Source organism: Arvicanthis niloticus, chromosome X (genome assembly GCF_011762505.2).
Source record: "Arvicanthis niloticus isolate mArvNil1 chromosome X, mArvNil1.pat.X, whole genome shotgun sequence".
In the NCBI taxonomy this organism is placed as follows: domain Eukaryota; kingdom Metazoa; phylum Chordata; class Mammalia; order Rodentia; family Muridae; genus Arvicanthis; species Arvicanthis niloticus.
The window spans coordinates 89,528,721-89,543,636 of NC_047679.1; the positions used below are offsets into that span (position 1 = coordinate 89,528,721).

Genomic DNA, 14,916 nt, shown 5'->3' on the forward strand with positions numbered 1-14,916 from the left:
ATTTCTTTTATTTTTGAAACTATAATACAATGACATCATCGCACTCTTCCATTTTCTCCCTCCAAATCCTCCCATATATACTTTCTTGCTCTCTTTCAAATTCATGGCCTATTTTATCATTAATTGTTTCTACACAAGCACACACACAGAGGCATGCGTGCACGCGTGCGTGTATACACACACACTTCTAAATATGTAAATATAACCGTCTCAGTCTGTATAATGCTAATTCTATGTATTACCTTCTATTCTAACAGATTAAATTGTCTCTTTTAAGGCACAATGATGCCTTCATTTTCAGAACCATCAACACTAGGAACTTGAGGTATTGAGATTTTCTTTTCTAATTTATTTTGAATAAGGGTTTATTATAACCTGAACATTTCAGGGATTTTCTTTAAAAAATGCAAGATTCAAGGAATAACCCATCCATTCTTATTGTTATACTTTTAATATCATATCCAGTTTTATGTTCCTGGCATCATATAGATGATTCTACATATTGACCTTGCTTGAAATGTCCTCTAGAAGAAAGAACTAGGGGAAAACTCCATGCATTCCTTCCTGTCTTGCCTTCATTCTCATTCTTTTGGTCATGCCTGTACACTTGAAAATGGTTCAGCTATTGTGTTCTAAGAAGTTGATGATGGAATAGCACAGTATAATGAAAAGAGCTCTGCACTTGCTATTCAAAGCATGGCTCTTGTTCTTGGGAGCTCTGTACTCACGGGAAAAAGATTGAACCTTTATGAGCTCTTGTTTGATCATCCACAAAGCAAGGGAACAGGCTGCAAAAAGTCACTCACATCTCTTACTAGTCTCCGTTTCTGTTATACCACAAATTAGAATCCTAAGGTTTTCTTTTATTCATGAAGAGTATGACATTGACTATAATTTGAAGGTATCCTCTTCTCACACACCATGTCCAAACTTCTTCCATGAACGATTTTATAGAGTTTGGCCTTGTCTCTTACTGTTGGTCTGCTTTTTTGATTTTAAAAAAAAATCATGGTGTGGTGGCTATCCCAAAAGCTGTTGCCTATACGTAAGATGGGACATGTTCTACTAGCTGGGCTGCCTTTTCTGGCCTCAGTTGGAGAGGAAGGGCCTAGCCTTGCAGAGACTTAAAGTGCCAGCGTTAGGGGGAAACCCAGGAGGGTCCCCATCTGCCAAGAGGAGAAGGGGAGGGGTGATAGGGAAAGGATTTGGGGAGGGGTGATCAAGAGGTGGGCAGTGAGCAGTATGTAAAGTAAATAAGTAAAAAATAAAATTAAACAAATAAAAAAGCATATATAGGTTTTTAGTTGTGAATGGACTACCCATGCCTGCCTTTTCCATGTTTGAAAAGACTATGATATCCAAAAGTTGAAAATGGGAATAAGAGAGTAAATAGGGGAAAAGTAGAAGAGACAGAAGAAATGTATTTCACTTTCTTCCCAATTATTTTACAACTTGGCTGTTAGTATTGTTATGACTCAAGCTCTCTGTACTTGGCAAGGATGAAATAAGAATAGTTTATTTCATACTAGGCTGGAACAGTGAGTCCCTGGAGGAGTATCAAATCCAGGTATTTCTCATAGAATCTGAATTGAGTTCTTTATTCACTTTTTGATAAATGGGACTTTGTTTTAAAATGCCAACATACTTCTTTGGATAAAATATGTACATTTTAAAGTCTTTATCATGTATGTCCTTTCAGTCAGTCATAGTGGTTACGAGTACAAAGGTTCCACAGAACAATATGAAGGGTTTTCTTTTCATCATTCCTGTCTGGTCCTGATCTCTGTTTCACATCGCAAAGGTTTCCATCACCTGTACTTGTTTTTCATGGGTTTCTCATGTCATCTACACTTGATACTATCCTGAAGAAAAGCAAAGTATTTTTATGTCTTCCCTCAGTACTGAGTCAGTACTCATAAGAAAAGATGTCTGCTGTGTCTAGACCTGACGGTGCACACTTTTAATCCTAGAGTTTCGCAGGCAAAGGCAGGCAGATCTCTTTGAGTTTGAGGCTAGCTTGGTCTCCATAGTAAGTTTTGGCCAGCCAGGGATACATAGTGAGAACTGTCTTAAAACAGTGGTTCTCCACCTGTGGGTAATGATCCTTTTGGGGGTCGAATGACTCTTTCACAGGGGTCACCTAAGACCATCAGAAAGCACAGATATTATGATTTACAAGAAGATCAAAATTACAGTTATGAAGCAGCAACAAAAATAATTTCATGGTTGGGGGTCACCACAACATAAGGAACTGTATTAAAGGGTTATGGCATTAGGAAGGTTGAGAACCATTGTCTTAAAACAACAATAATAAAGTTACCTGTTTTTCACGGAGTCTCATCAAAGAAATCGCTGCCTATCTTTTCTGTAGTAAAGACAACTATCAGTTGTTTAGCTTTCTATCACTCTACTTTACTGTTATACTTCTATACCCAAATGACAAGTACATCATCATTTTGGCACATTCTACATTGTTTTTCAGCTCAGTTTGCCTGGCTCCAGCTTTGCCCATTATACTAACCCTTTTCTCTTGTATCATATCCACACTCATAGAACTTCTTGGTCTGCCATGCAGGATACAGATTTCCTCTTTTGGTAGCTGACAGTCATTCATTTTCATGGCCTAGGGAGGAGACAGGTATAGCTTTTGGGGAAAATCACTTATAAACTTCCTGCCTTAGGAAACGCAAGCAGATCGTCTTCCTATTGTACCTCTGCAACTTCATTTCAAATTATGCTTATGCTACTAGTAGCAAAATCAAAGGAATAATTCTGTCTGTGAGTTGGAGATTGAGGCCTAAAATACTTTAACTCTATTGAATCCGTTACTATGTGTGGTACACTTAGATGCATCAGCTTAACGGAAAACACTTTTGCAAAAATTGTATTTTAGTTAGTACTGTCAACTGTTCCTCACTGGACCAATGAATTTGAAATTTTCTTTTTAAAAAGGTTTTCCTTTATTTATTGTATGTAAGTACACAATAGCTATCTTCAGACATCTCATTACAGATGGTTGTGAGCCACCATGTGGTTGCTGGGATTTGAACTCAGGACCTCGGGAAGAGCAGTCAGTGTTCTTAACCGCTGAGCCATCTTACCAGCCCTGAAATTTTCTTTTTTAAAATATTCTTTTTATTATGTGCATTCATGTGTGTCTGTGTGTGCATATATGTGCAGGTTTCTGGATCTCCCACCTATAAGCATGTAATGTTAGATAAATCTACGTAACCTTGGTGAATTTCAATTTGTTGTTCATAAGGTGGGAATGATGGCATTCTCTCTGTCTATGTCACAGGGATGTTATTGTAAGGTACTTCTGTGACTAGGGTGTGCTTTGTAAATCTCAAAGTGCTCTCTGAATGTAAACCATTAGACAAAATACTTAAAACCAGTGACTTTCAAGCAAGGCTCCAACCAAGGAGTTCATCAAATATTGAATCACAAAAGAAAGCGGTGCCTTTTAGGATTGTTTGCTCATCTTTAGAGATGCACACAGAACCACATTAGTCTAAAGCTGAGTTCGTAATAAGCAACATTGTTCTCATTATCTGGAAGCTAGTCTTGGCTCTTATGTAAATGAGTGCCGCACTCCTGCAAAAGAAAAAAAAATCCAGTATGAAGATTCAGTGACATTCAGATATCAAAGAAGCCTGGACAGTGCTAACTAGGAGAGTGGACTAAAAAGCAGATTCATCTTATGCCACCTTGATTACACAGAGATGAAGCAATGCAAAGAAAGGAGAACATGTAGAATGCCAGTCAAGTTCTGGGCAACCAATTCATGAGTTTCCCTAGTGAAGACAAAAATTATCTTCTGAGTAGTCCAAACAGCATCCAGCCCTGTGTTACATTCAAAGTGATGAAGATAGTGACTTTCTTTAGTTTCTTTTTTCTTTGGGTATAGGGATCCCAGAGACAGATGCAAGCTACCAGTGTTGGGGAGGAGGGAGGCTAAAAAGAGGGAATCCCTATGTCTCCTCTTCCCCTACCATCAGGTCAGGCTTGGGAGACTTAGAGGGTTTCACTTCCGCCTAGTTGCAGGAACCACAAGTTCCAGGCTAGGTCGGAATTGGAATAGTCACAGTCAAAATACTACCAGATGCTCTCACACACCCAGACGCGCGCGCGCATCCCTGGGCCATGGGGTGCACGTGAGCCCACACCCCGCACACCCAGCCCTGCCTCTAGCCAGAGCATCCTCAGCAGCTGCCACTGAAGCAGCCTCCTCCTTCCCGTCCTCCTCCTCCTACCACTGCTGCTGCTGTGATCGCCTATCCCCTCTCATCCTTCTTCCTCGCCAATTCCTGCTCCTCCTCCCCGCATCCCGGCTCCTCCTGCCCAGAAGCTAAGGGCAGAACCCTCGGCAGCAGCTTTCCTTCTCTCCTGCCACGAAGAGGTTGGAACAGGTCTGTGCTGGGGGCGCTTTGTTGCGGGTTGCTCGAACACCGGTGGCTCCCAGAGCCACTGGGAGGAGCTCCGGGCAGAGAGAAGGGGGGATTATTTCCCAGTTTTCTATGTTCCTGTATGAATAGATTGGGGGAGATAGTGTAAAGAGGTACCTCTGTTCCTTTGCCATTTCTTCCCCTTTGATTCATGGCGAGAGAGCACTGAAGCTACTCGGACTCCTGCTCCCGCCCATCCCTAAAGCTCTTTCTTTGCTCCCCCACTTCCAGCATCCACTTCCCAAAGCTGAGCTTTCTCTTGTTCTGAGAGCTGAGGGATGGGGGAGGGGAGGAATGGATGGAGTGAACCCAGCCGGGCACCTGGGGGCCTGGGGCTTTGTTACACAGGACAAAAACCAATCTTTAGCAGCTTCTAGATACTGGCCATGCTGCTGTCTGCTAGTGGTGTGGGGTGTGGGCCCCTGCACACTAGGGAAGTATGAGAATGTGATGGGGCACTCCCTGTGTGTGACTGGGCAGACAGGAATGCAGTACTATGTGCCAGGGACGTGGTGTAGATTTTGTGTGGAATTTTGTGTGAGTTGGACTGGTGCATTTGACTCTCTCTCACTATGTGTCCCTGTGTGTTCTGCGCCATGGGGCTGGGCTACTCTTGGCATTTCATGTCCTTGGGTCTCATCCCATGCCAAACCAGACTGCAGCAACATGCAGGCAGGCTGATCAGGTCCAACCTGTTTTGCCCACATTCGAAGGGTGATGATGGTTTCAAAGTCATGGAAATCCCCCGCCCCCCGCCCCCCGCTGGGGCAGTTACTTAGTACATTCTGCATGAGAAATTTCTACCTAGGTTGACCAAACCTGGTGGACATTTTGACTGCATTCCCACACCCTGCCCAAAGAAGATTCGGAACTTTCTTAAGCAGGTTCTCTTCTCTCAGCCAATGAGATTCCAACGCTCTCAACAGTGAACCCTGAGTGCCTCCCCCACCTCCTGTAATTAGTGGATCCTCATGTCTTCTTTACTGCAAGGAAGTTTGTGTTGTTCCAGGACTAAAGTTGCATGCTTAGAGAAAAGAGAACAAATCAAGTGCATTTATTAAGTAATCGCGGAATTTCTCTACAGGATCATTTTTGTTTTCTTGTAACACGAGATAAAGTGTGTAGCCATTTTGTTTTTAATCAAAGAAAGATCAGTAAGAATGAACAAGACTCCTTAACGTTTTTTTTTGAACATTTCTATTTGTGCTCCTGACAAGACATTGCTTCTCGAGTCCCCCAGATAAGCAGTTAAAGATTTCGATCAAATGACCCAACATTTATTGCACACCTGCCATGTGTCAGTAGTAATGTTAGGTACTGGAAATATGGAAATGAATAAAACATCAGATCAGTTCTCAAGGAGTGCAGGCTGTTATGCAAGCTAGAGCTTGGAAACTGGATGACAAGGGATTGGCAGAGTACTAGGGAAGCTTGGAGGAGGAGGGGTGCCCGGTTGGGGATGGGGGTTATGGTCCAGTCAGGCTTCACTGGGAAAGTGACATTTGAGTCAAGCAAGTCTTGCAGAATTAATTCACCAGGTGGCTAAGTGGAGAATGGCATCCTAAGCTTAACGAGCAGCATGTGCAAAGGCAGAGAGGTTATCATTAAGTAGAACTGCAGGGAATCTGAAGTATTACTGTCAAATTCTCTGCAATCCCAGAATGAGTTCTCCATGGATTAGAATGATGATTAATGGTGAATTTGAAAAGATCCAGTATTGCAGATTGATGCTTCCCCATCTTAAGACATGTCTGCCTCATTTATTAATCTAAGTGTGTTTTGCTTTAAGGAAATCTGATATATAGGAATGTAGCTTTGCAATGCAAATGGGACACATTCAGGTAGCGGAATTTGTTGCCTTACAAAGGGGCTCACAACCAGATACTCTTAAAATAAATAGCAGTCCCTCTCTGATCTTTATAGTGAACTTGCTTTTATCAAAATTGCATTTCCACTGAGTTTTTTTTTTTTTTTTCACATAGTGGATAAAGACAGGTATATCTGCATTACCTTGATTTCTTATGCAACAAGTTACCAATTTCCATGCAGAAATTTCCCCTCATGCTGTGAATGTTTAACAAACACCAAAGGAAAATATGAAGATGATAGCAATAAATATCAAATCCATTAGCTGTGATCTTTTGTCACTTGGCTCGTTTGAAATTAATCAGGGCAGAATCTTCAGGGACTTTTACATTTTAGGTACTTTTAGTAGTGTCACTGGTAATTAACGGTAGCACAAGATTTCTGTACTCTATATTGGTTTTGAAATGGATATATAATGACTACTCTAATACTCATGCAATTAAGATATAGCAGAAGCTCATTTGGAGTTTTCTGTTTTACTGTGTTGGTGCTGATTGCATAGGTTGATGAACAGTACTAAAACTAAGCCTGGAGGTTGATGATTTCCACTCAAAGTGTCTGATGACCCACGATTATGCTTGTGAGGAGTATGAACTCTGATGATATGGCTTCGCACCATCAACACGTCCTCCCTTAAATGAAGCCTCCTGTAGCCGTAGGTTCTGTTTGAAAGAAATAAAAGCAGAAGTAGATGGGAGTAGAATCGGCTTCTTAGGTCATTTGGCCAATACCCTGCAGTAGAAAGGGTGGCCTGGGGTCCTCTGGTAGCATGAAAGTTCTTTGCTCATTAGCTGTGGATACCAGAATGCATCAGACAATATCTCTACAAAAAACAGAACATACCCTAGTGCCTCATTAGCTTGGATTGGAATGGAGCTGATACCTGCTGTGCTAATACTCAGGTCAACTCAAACATAATCCAACACTTCTTGATGTGGGTTCCAAACAAGACAGAGTGTCCATAGGTCAGATAGAGTTGGAAGGCAGGAGAAAGAAAGAAAAGGGAGAGTTCTGTAGTCAACTTAAGGAAGTTCTTGCATAAAGAGCATACGTTTGTTAATTCCAGAGCTTCTAAAAGACTCTACTGGGTTAATGCATATTATGATTCTCCAGGAAAAAGAGTATATATGTGTCTATAAAGCCAGGCTACCACTTGCTCCGTTGGTCTTAAGAGTATTTGAGGACTCTGCTGGTAAAATAAATCTTCTGCTGAGTTCAGAGGCAGTTGGTACCTCACTGGATAGACTTGGATGAAAGATGAGCTGGCTGACTGGCTTCAGCAGTCTCAGACTTTTTCCCTTCTCCTCCTATAAAATGAAGCTGATAGTAATCATCACGCTCACTGACTGTGATGGTGTGATGACAACTAAGAGAATATCTTTGCAAAGTATTTTGAGCTCCTTAGAAGAAAGGCTGTATATAAACTCAAGGTTATTATGAAGGAGAAGCGAAGACATAAGGTAATCTCATTCCTGATTATTCAGGCCCAAATCCTGTTTACCTTTTGCCTTTGGGGCAGCTGACCTCAGTTCTCTGCTGTGCTTTGACTATGAGGACCTAGCCTCATTCAACCTCAGTGACTCAGTTCTCTGCAGTTATTTCCTTTCACATCCTGGAAATTTAACTGTGCCCTTTAATTTCCTGATCTGCAGTTGCCATCAGTACAGATTCAGCAAAACTCATCAATCTGAGCACACCCTGCTGACCAGAGAACACTGGAGGTGGGAATTAAATTTGGTTGGAAAGTTGCTTTTATTCTTCACACTAATTATCTTTCAGAAACAGTTCTGAAGGGTCATTTCTGAGAGCTCATGGCTGCTGGGCTCCTCTCCAGTGACTCAAGTTTCCACTGGGGCTAGACTCCTGTTTACAAGACAGACCTCTTAAATATTTATTTCCGGAGTCCATTTTGTCAAGATGGAGGCCATCTTTAAGGTAATTTAAATACAAATAAAATAGTATTTACATGAGCACTGAGCTTTCCTGATAACCTTGATGTTGTAAATTCTTTTCTTTACAAGCTTCCTTCAATGGAAAATGGACCTCTTGAGAATTAATAGCTAACTACCACAGCAAACTCAGCTTGAGATTGAACCTGATGGGCAGGTGTTGGACATATTGATTTTAGAGTCTTCTGTGCAACGATCAGTTAGTCCTTCACCACATGAAAGTAACAAGCTGCAGTTGCAATAGGAGCGAGTTCTGTTAGCCATACATAAAAAAGTCTTTTTGACTTGAGGAGAGTGTAATACTTGAAAGTGTGAGTATAGCTATCCTGTGTTCTGGGAACCACAGTGAAGATGCTAGGCTAGGAGGAGAAAATCATTGAATGAAAGAGCTGTGGAAGGTTTTTGTTTGGATGGTGATAAGAGGACAACACAAGTCACATAGCTACCAAGTGATAGAAGCTGTCCTAATAGATAAAACAATCAGTTTATTATTTGGGGTAGGGGTGGGCACACATGTGGAGATCATACACCACCTTGCAGGAAATGGTTCTCTCCTATCTTGTGAGTCTTGGAGATTTAACTCATAGCGTCAGACAAAATGTCTTTACTCATTGATAATGACCTATCCTGCAAGCCTACTGTACTGCCATTTTATGTGCTTCAGGAGGGTTTGGGTTGATTGAAATGATGAAACTTGAGAATCACATCTAGGTCTGAGTTTGGTGGGAGTCTCATAAAGCAGAATTAACAGAGGGTTAGGCATCTAGTGAATCCCCTAAAACCAAGACTTTGCTCTGTCCCTCTCCACTACTTCTGACTTGCCAAGCCAAGGAGCCAACTAAAGTATGAGAGTTGGGTATTCATTATACTTCATAGGGATCGCTGCCTTATAGAAGTTTAGTAACTATCAAGGTGTAGAAACTGGGATTTTTAAAGCAGCCACTGAGAACCTAGAGCAGATGCCCCCTCCACTCCAGAAGCAGGGACGGAAGGACTGTAAGAACCAGAGATCCAGGACACCCAAATATTCTCCTAGAGTTGAGAGGAAAAATGTATTCATGAAATTTCAACCTTATAGTTACCTGAACAAGTCCAGCAAAATGACATTACTAATTGATATGCTAACATGGACTACAAACGTTCTATAAAGTCCCACTCCTGGGGGAATACCTGTAGGTGGTCACTTGCTGCTGAGACAGTTTCCTCCAAAGATGAGTTTCTTCATAGTTTGTCTTATCCTAAGTAGTTATCTCTGAACACATGTACATAGAAACATATAAATATACTGAGATGTATATGTATGTGCATAAATATATATACAGGTATATATACATATGTGTATACATGTAACAATAATAATTAAGAAAAGATCATGAATTTTGGAGAGAAAGGAGGAAAGTAGAGGTGATGGAGATGGGGATGCAGTATTCATATATAAGGTTCTCAACCCCACTGAAGGACAGGCCCTAGGCCTTGCAGTAGATGGCAAACACAAAAAAAACTGTTATTTCTGCAGACTTGCTGTTTCATATTGCTTTACTTTGGTACTGTTTTCTTCTTGCTGGTCTTTTGTTTATATTATGTTTGCCAATTTTGTGTGTTTTTATGGTTGTGTGTGTGTGTTTCTGGTGTTTTTTTTTTTTTCAATTACAGTTTGTTTTGTTGTCTTATATGGTTTTGGGGGGAGAGGAGTCAGTGGTTACAATGATTGGGAGGATTTGAGAGAGAGGGCATTGTCAACAAAATATATTTTATAATTTTTTTCAATTAAAAAATACAGAAAGAAGCAAAAAAAAAAAACGTTATCACTGTGTCCTTGAAAAGATGCTGTTAAATGTTGAGGAGAAGAAGGATTAAAATATTGTGGGAAAGTGGCACAGCTGGTCTCTTTGGAAATATGAATATAATATAGATGGGAGAATGCTAGTTTGCTCATCCTCATAGTTCACCCTTACATGTCTCTCTCCCATCTCTTTCCATCCTCTCCACTTCCCCTGAGTAGTCCCCCTTAGACTTTAATGTAAATGTTTATTACAAAAAGAGAGATACAATGTAGGTTGTTAGTTGCTTCTTCAACACTGATTCTCTGCCATAATTTACAATGTATTATGTATATTTTGTGCAAGCTTTTAAAAATATGTGTCACATGTTTTTCATTAAACTGTGTTTGTATCCTTTCTTGCCAATGTGTAGTAGCTACTTTATTCTTTTCAATAGTCTCATAGTGTTCCATTTTATAATTATGACATAATTTCTTTAATTCAAACGTTTATGATTAAGTTTTACATTATTGTCTGTTTTTATGTTGTTAAATATTGGTGCACTATACTTTATGGTACATGAATCTCAGGATACTATTGCAAATGTTCTGTTGTATACATTGACAGCCATAAAATTGGTAGTTCAAATGACTTAGTTTGTACATATCTGATTCTAACAGCTCTTACCAAACCATTTTGAATTAATATTCAAAATGACTATTGTCCTACATTCCCATCAATAGTGATCATTTTTTCATGTCATCCCTCAGCAATTCCAGAATTGCTCTCACATTTTTATTTATTCTCTCATATAATCCATCCCAAACACAGTTTGTCTTCCCTCCTCCCCTCTAACCACCCCTGCCTTTTCTCTTCCCCAGATCCACTCCTCCACTTCTCACAGAATAGAGCAGGCCTCCCAGTAATAATAATGAAACATGATATAACAGGAGTTTCTCTTTTAATCTTTGATAATGGAAGGGTTGAATAACATATTTATTTATAATCAGTTTTATGAATTATTTGAGAATTTCATGCAATGTATTTTGAACATATTAACTCTCCTCAACTTTTTTAACCACCCTCTCATCACCCCCATCCCTTTCCACTCAACTTTGAAGTAACTTTTTTTCCTTCTTTCCCGATCAAATCCAGTTTGTGTTGCCCAGCTATTCCTGGGATTGGGGCCTGCCTCTCCTGTGTAGTCAGCACTGCCAGGGGTCACATCATTAAAACTTCAGGCTTCTCCTTAACCAGATGCTATGCAGAAAGTTATGCTGACTCCTATGAAAGAAGAGAAGAAAGATACCCTAACTATATGTGGAACATATGTAATATATGTTCACCTTTAATTATTTAAGGAAATATGTTTTAAATTATATTTCCAACTAGAACTTATTGAAAGAATTTTCCAAATCACATCTCTGTAAAGTCACTTTGAAATAGATGGCCTTTTAGGCTTATCTCTGCTGCCAGTAACCAAAACACTGGCTGGTGACAGTGTGACTGTAGAGCTATACCTTGTGTTAAGAAACATGCAGCAGCAAGCATAGGACCAGGACAATCTCAGACCAGATGAAATCACAGCATAGAGAAGGGCTAAGTAGGCACAAAGTCCCCCACTTCTGGCCAAAAATCTATTTGTAATTGATACCTACTGGGAAATGAAAAATTCAGTTTTTGTCAAGGAAAGTGACATCAGATTTATAAACCACACACCATGGCGGACCCCATACTCAGGAGTAGTGGGATAGGTGGAGAAACATAAAGACTTGGGAGAGGGTAAAGAATATGATCAAAATGTAATGAATGGCATTCTAGAGAAGTAAATTACAAAAACTTAATGCCAAACAAACAGTAACGCTGGAAAATGTTATTGCTGCATGTGCACTGACCTTAAGATTAATACGATAGATTCTAGAATTTTCTGGACATTGAGTATTCAGTATTAATCAGTGGCTGTCTGACTGTGCTTGCTGCAAAGAGGCAAAGTTGAGGCCTTCCCCTGAGAAGTATTTAAGGAGAAATAAACAGTGATGTCACTCTCTGCAAAGGGAATAGTGGCAAGCAGGCACAGGTGTGGTGTTCTCTCTTGACTGCCCTGACCTTGCTTCATCTGCTCGTTCCTCTTCTCTGCCAGCATTCAAAGGGGATCAAAGGGATTCTGTTGTTTGCTTTAGATGTGGGGTTAGGGTCTGTGATTTAGAGGAAGATGGAAATTAGGGTGATGATTTCAGTGAGTTAAGGATTGTCTGAAGAGCATGGTTATGGCATTAACATCCTTAGAGTGTTCGTGGCAGAACTGTGGAAGAGCATGAAAGCTGTGACAGTGTTTGCTTACTTGTTCTATAGATGTGGAATGCACCAGAAAAGGCAAAGCACTTGGAGTTAGGCATTACCAGGAACGACTTTGACAGTCTCACCAACACTTGCTACATAACAATTTGCCAGCTTTTCTCCCCTAGGGAGAAATATAGGTGCCCTTAAAGTGAAGCTTCTCATTTGATAGACCTAGGAGTCCCCTTTGCAGTTATCCTTCACTCGCTTTCTCTACTGTAGCATTAGCACATCCTGCTTTTGAAATCTTTCCAAGCTGTGGGAAAATAGGTGGGTTATTGCCCTCAAAGGAATGATTGGGGTTACTTGAGTTATTGACAATTATGAATTGTGGTTTCTCACTTTAAAATCTTGGTATTTGGCAAATGGTTTTAGGTCTTATTTAATACATTTTTTTTTTAACTTTTCTTCAAAGAGATCAGAGTAGAGTAGGGAAAGCTGAGGAGAGCTTATGAGCAGATATTGTCATTATTAATCTTTGTTGTGTTAAAAAATCACTTCAATTGTTAAGCTAATGAATGTCCTGGTTTCAAGCTGGGTTACTTCTTTGTCAGTGCTGAATGCTTTAAAATTTCAGCACAAAACCCCACAGATATGGTTTTGACTCATAAATCTATATGATGTATTTGTACTGATTGCAAGAGTAAAGGCCATCTTATCTTCAAAGAAGGTGTTAATCATTTTACATTTTTTTAAAAATCTTTTATGTTTGCACATTTGTGTGTGTGGGCGTGCATTTGTGTGGAGGTCACAGAATAACTTCAGGTAACTGTTCTCATCTTTCCATCTTGCTTTTTTGTTGTTTATTTTGTTTTGAGACAGAATTTTACTATTCAATGCACATTGGATTTGCTGACCTGTGAGTTTCCAGAGACTCTGCAAAGCCTGCATGTCATCTCACCATAGGATTGGGGGGTTATAGAAACCTACTACTGTGTCCAGCTTATGTGGGTTCTGGGGAACTAACTTAAGTCTTCACACTGAGTGTCAAGTGATTTATCCACTGTGATCCTGTGTTGTTTGTTTTTTGACATTGTCTCTTTAACTTAGCTCCAGCTGGCTTGCAACTTGTGATCCTTTCAGCTCCCTGATGTTGAGATTGCAAGGATGCACTAGGATATGTGACTTTTCTTTTACTTTAAATGCTATACCTGGTGGTTTCAATAGAGCTAGGAAATGTCATATTTTTCCCTAATGAATTTGTGAATGTAAGATTGCTTTTAGAATTCTGAATAAAACCAACAATAAATATTTATTTACAAATTTCATAAAAATAAAGGAAGAAAGAAAGAAATTCAAAGCAAAGACATTGAAAATGGCGTTTATAGTGAATTGGGATGCAAAAGACCTGGGTTTCAGTTCTCATTTTGTTAGTAATTATTATCATGATTTAAAACAATTATTTAAATGTCTCTGAATTCCTCACATATAAAATATAGGCAATAGTTAGAAAGATAATCTTTACTCTGTTTCCTTAAGTTTTTTATGAAATATTTTCATCTCCAAAATGAAAGGCAACCTTGTGATAGAATCACTTGGGATAGTTTTGAAAACTACATAGAAAGATCCATCTCAACCAGCAGAATGTGACTCTCCAGGTGTAGGCTAAGCAGTCTACTTGGGAACCAACTTCCTTAGTGATTCTGGAGGAGATGGGACCCTGCCCTAGGGGAGCTTCCAGAAGGCAGATTCTCTGAGGCGTTCTGGCTCATGGGAATAAAAGCATTTTCCAAAGGTGGAGGAGGCTGTGTTTCAGCTAATTCCCCAGGGTGGGTTGCTCCAGAGGTTAGTGCAGAGCCACATGCTCTTTGTCATCGCCTCAACTTTGGATGAACAAACTACTTGTACACCGATGTGAACATTTTACATTTCAGGGTGGAGGTAGGTACAAACAATACTTCTGTAAAAATATTATTGAGAAAAGACAAAGTTGCATCTACAGCTCTTAGACCTATGGACTTGACACTCTTCTTTGCTTCTCTTCTGAGTTGCCATATCCTTTATTGGTTTCAACTTTGGTTTCTCTTGCAATTCTGAAATGCAGTGTTGTAGTGAATCTCTCCTGTTCCACAGGATCTCAGCAGCTTATGTCATTCTTTTGCTGTCTCCAACCTTCAGATACTTGCCATGTCCCTCCTTAATCACATTACTGGTTTTGTTTCCTTCTGGTTTGGGGAATGTTTCAATACCAGCCTGCTCTCAAGACACCAGAAGGAAAGGAGTCAGCATCAGCATCCACCCATTTGCCTTACTGAGCTAGTACCTTGTGTCTCAGCATCTTAGCCTTTGTCTTCACTACAGGGAAAGGTGGAGCTAAGAAAATTCTTCTTTAGGCCAGCTTTCAGAGACAGTCTTCCTTTTTATATATAGTTCCCAATTTATTGAACATTTATTATATGCCCTGTACTGCACTACTTTGCATGTTTCATGTGATTACCTCTATAATGCTATATAATCAATATTATCAGCATTTCCATTTCCTGGAGACAGAAATCAAGGCCCAGAGCAATTGAGTAACTTGCACACATTTTTGAAGATGAGGAAGTAGCACTGTGAATT

General features: G+C 40.0%; 1 protein-coding gene across 3 annotated transcripts in view; it reads left to right on the forward strand.

Moving 5' to 3' along the window:
* The first annotated feature begins 4,178 nt into the window (after nucleotides 1–4,178).
* Pak3 (p21 (RAC1) activated kinase 3) overlaps nucleotides 4,179–14,916 on the forward strand; it is a 259,192-nt gene continuing 248,454 nt past the window's right edge. For 2 of the 3 annotated variants that reach the window (XM_076918846.1, XM_076918850.1), the window contains exon 1: nucleotides 4,267–4,409. The gene's annotated coding sequence lies outside the window, so the exon portion shown is untranslated. Of the gene's footprint in view, nucleotides 4,410–14,916 lie in introns of all 3 variants that reach the window. The other variant, XM_076918848.1, reaches the window with a different exon arrangement.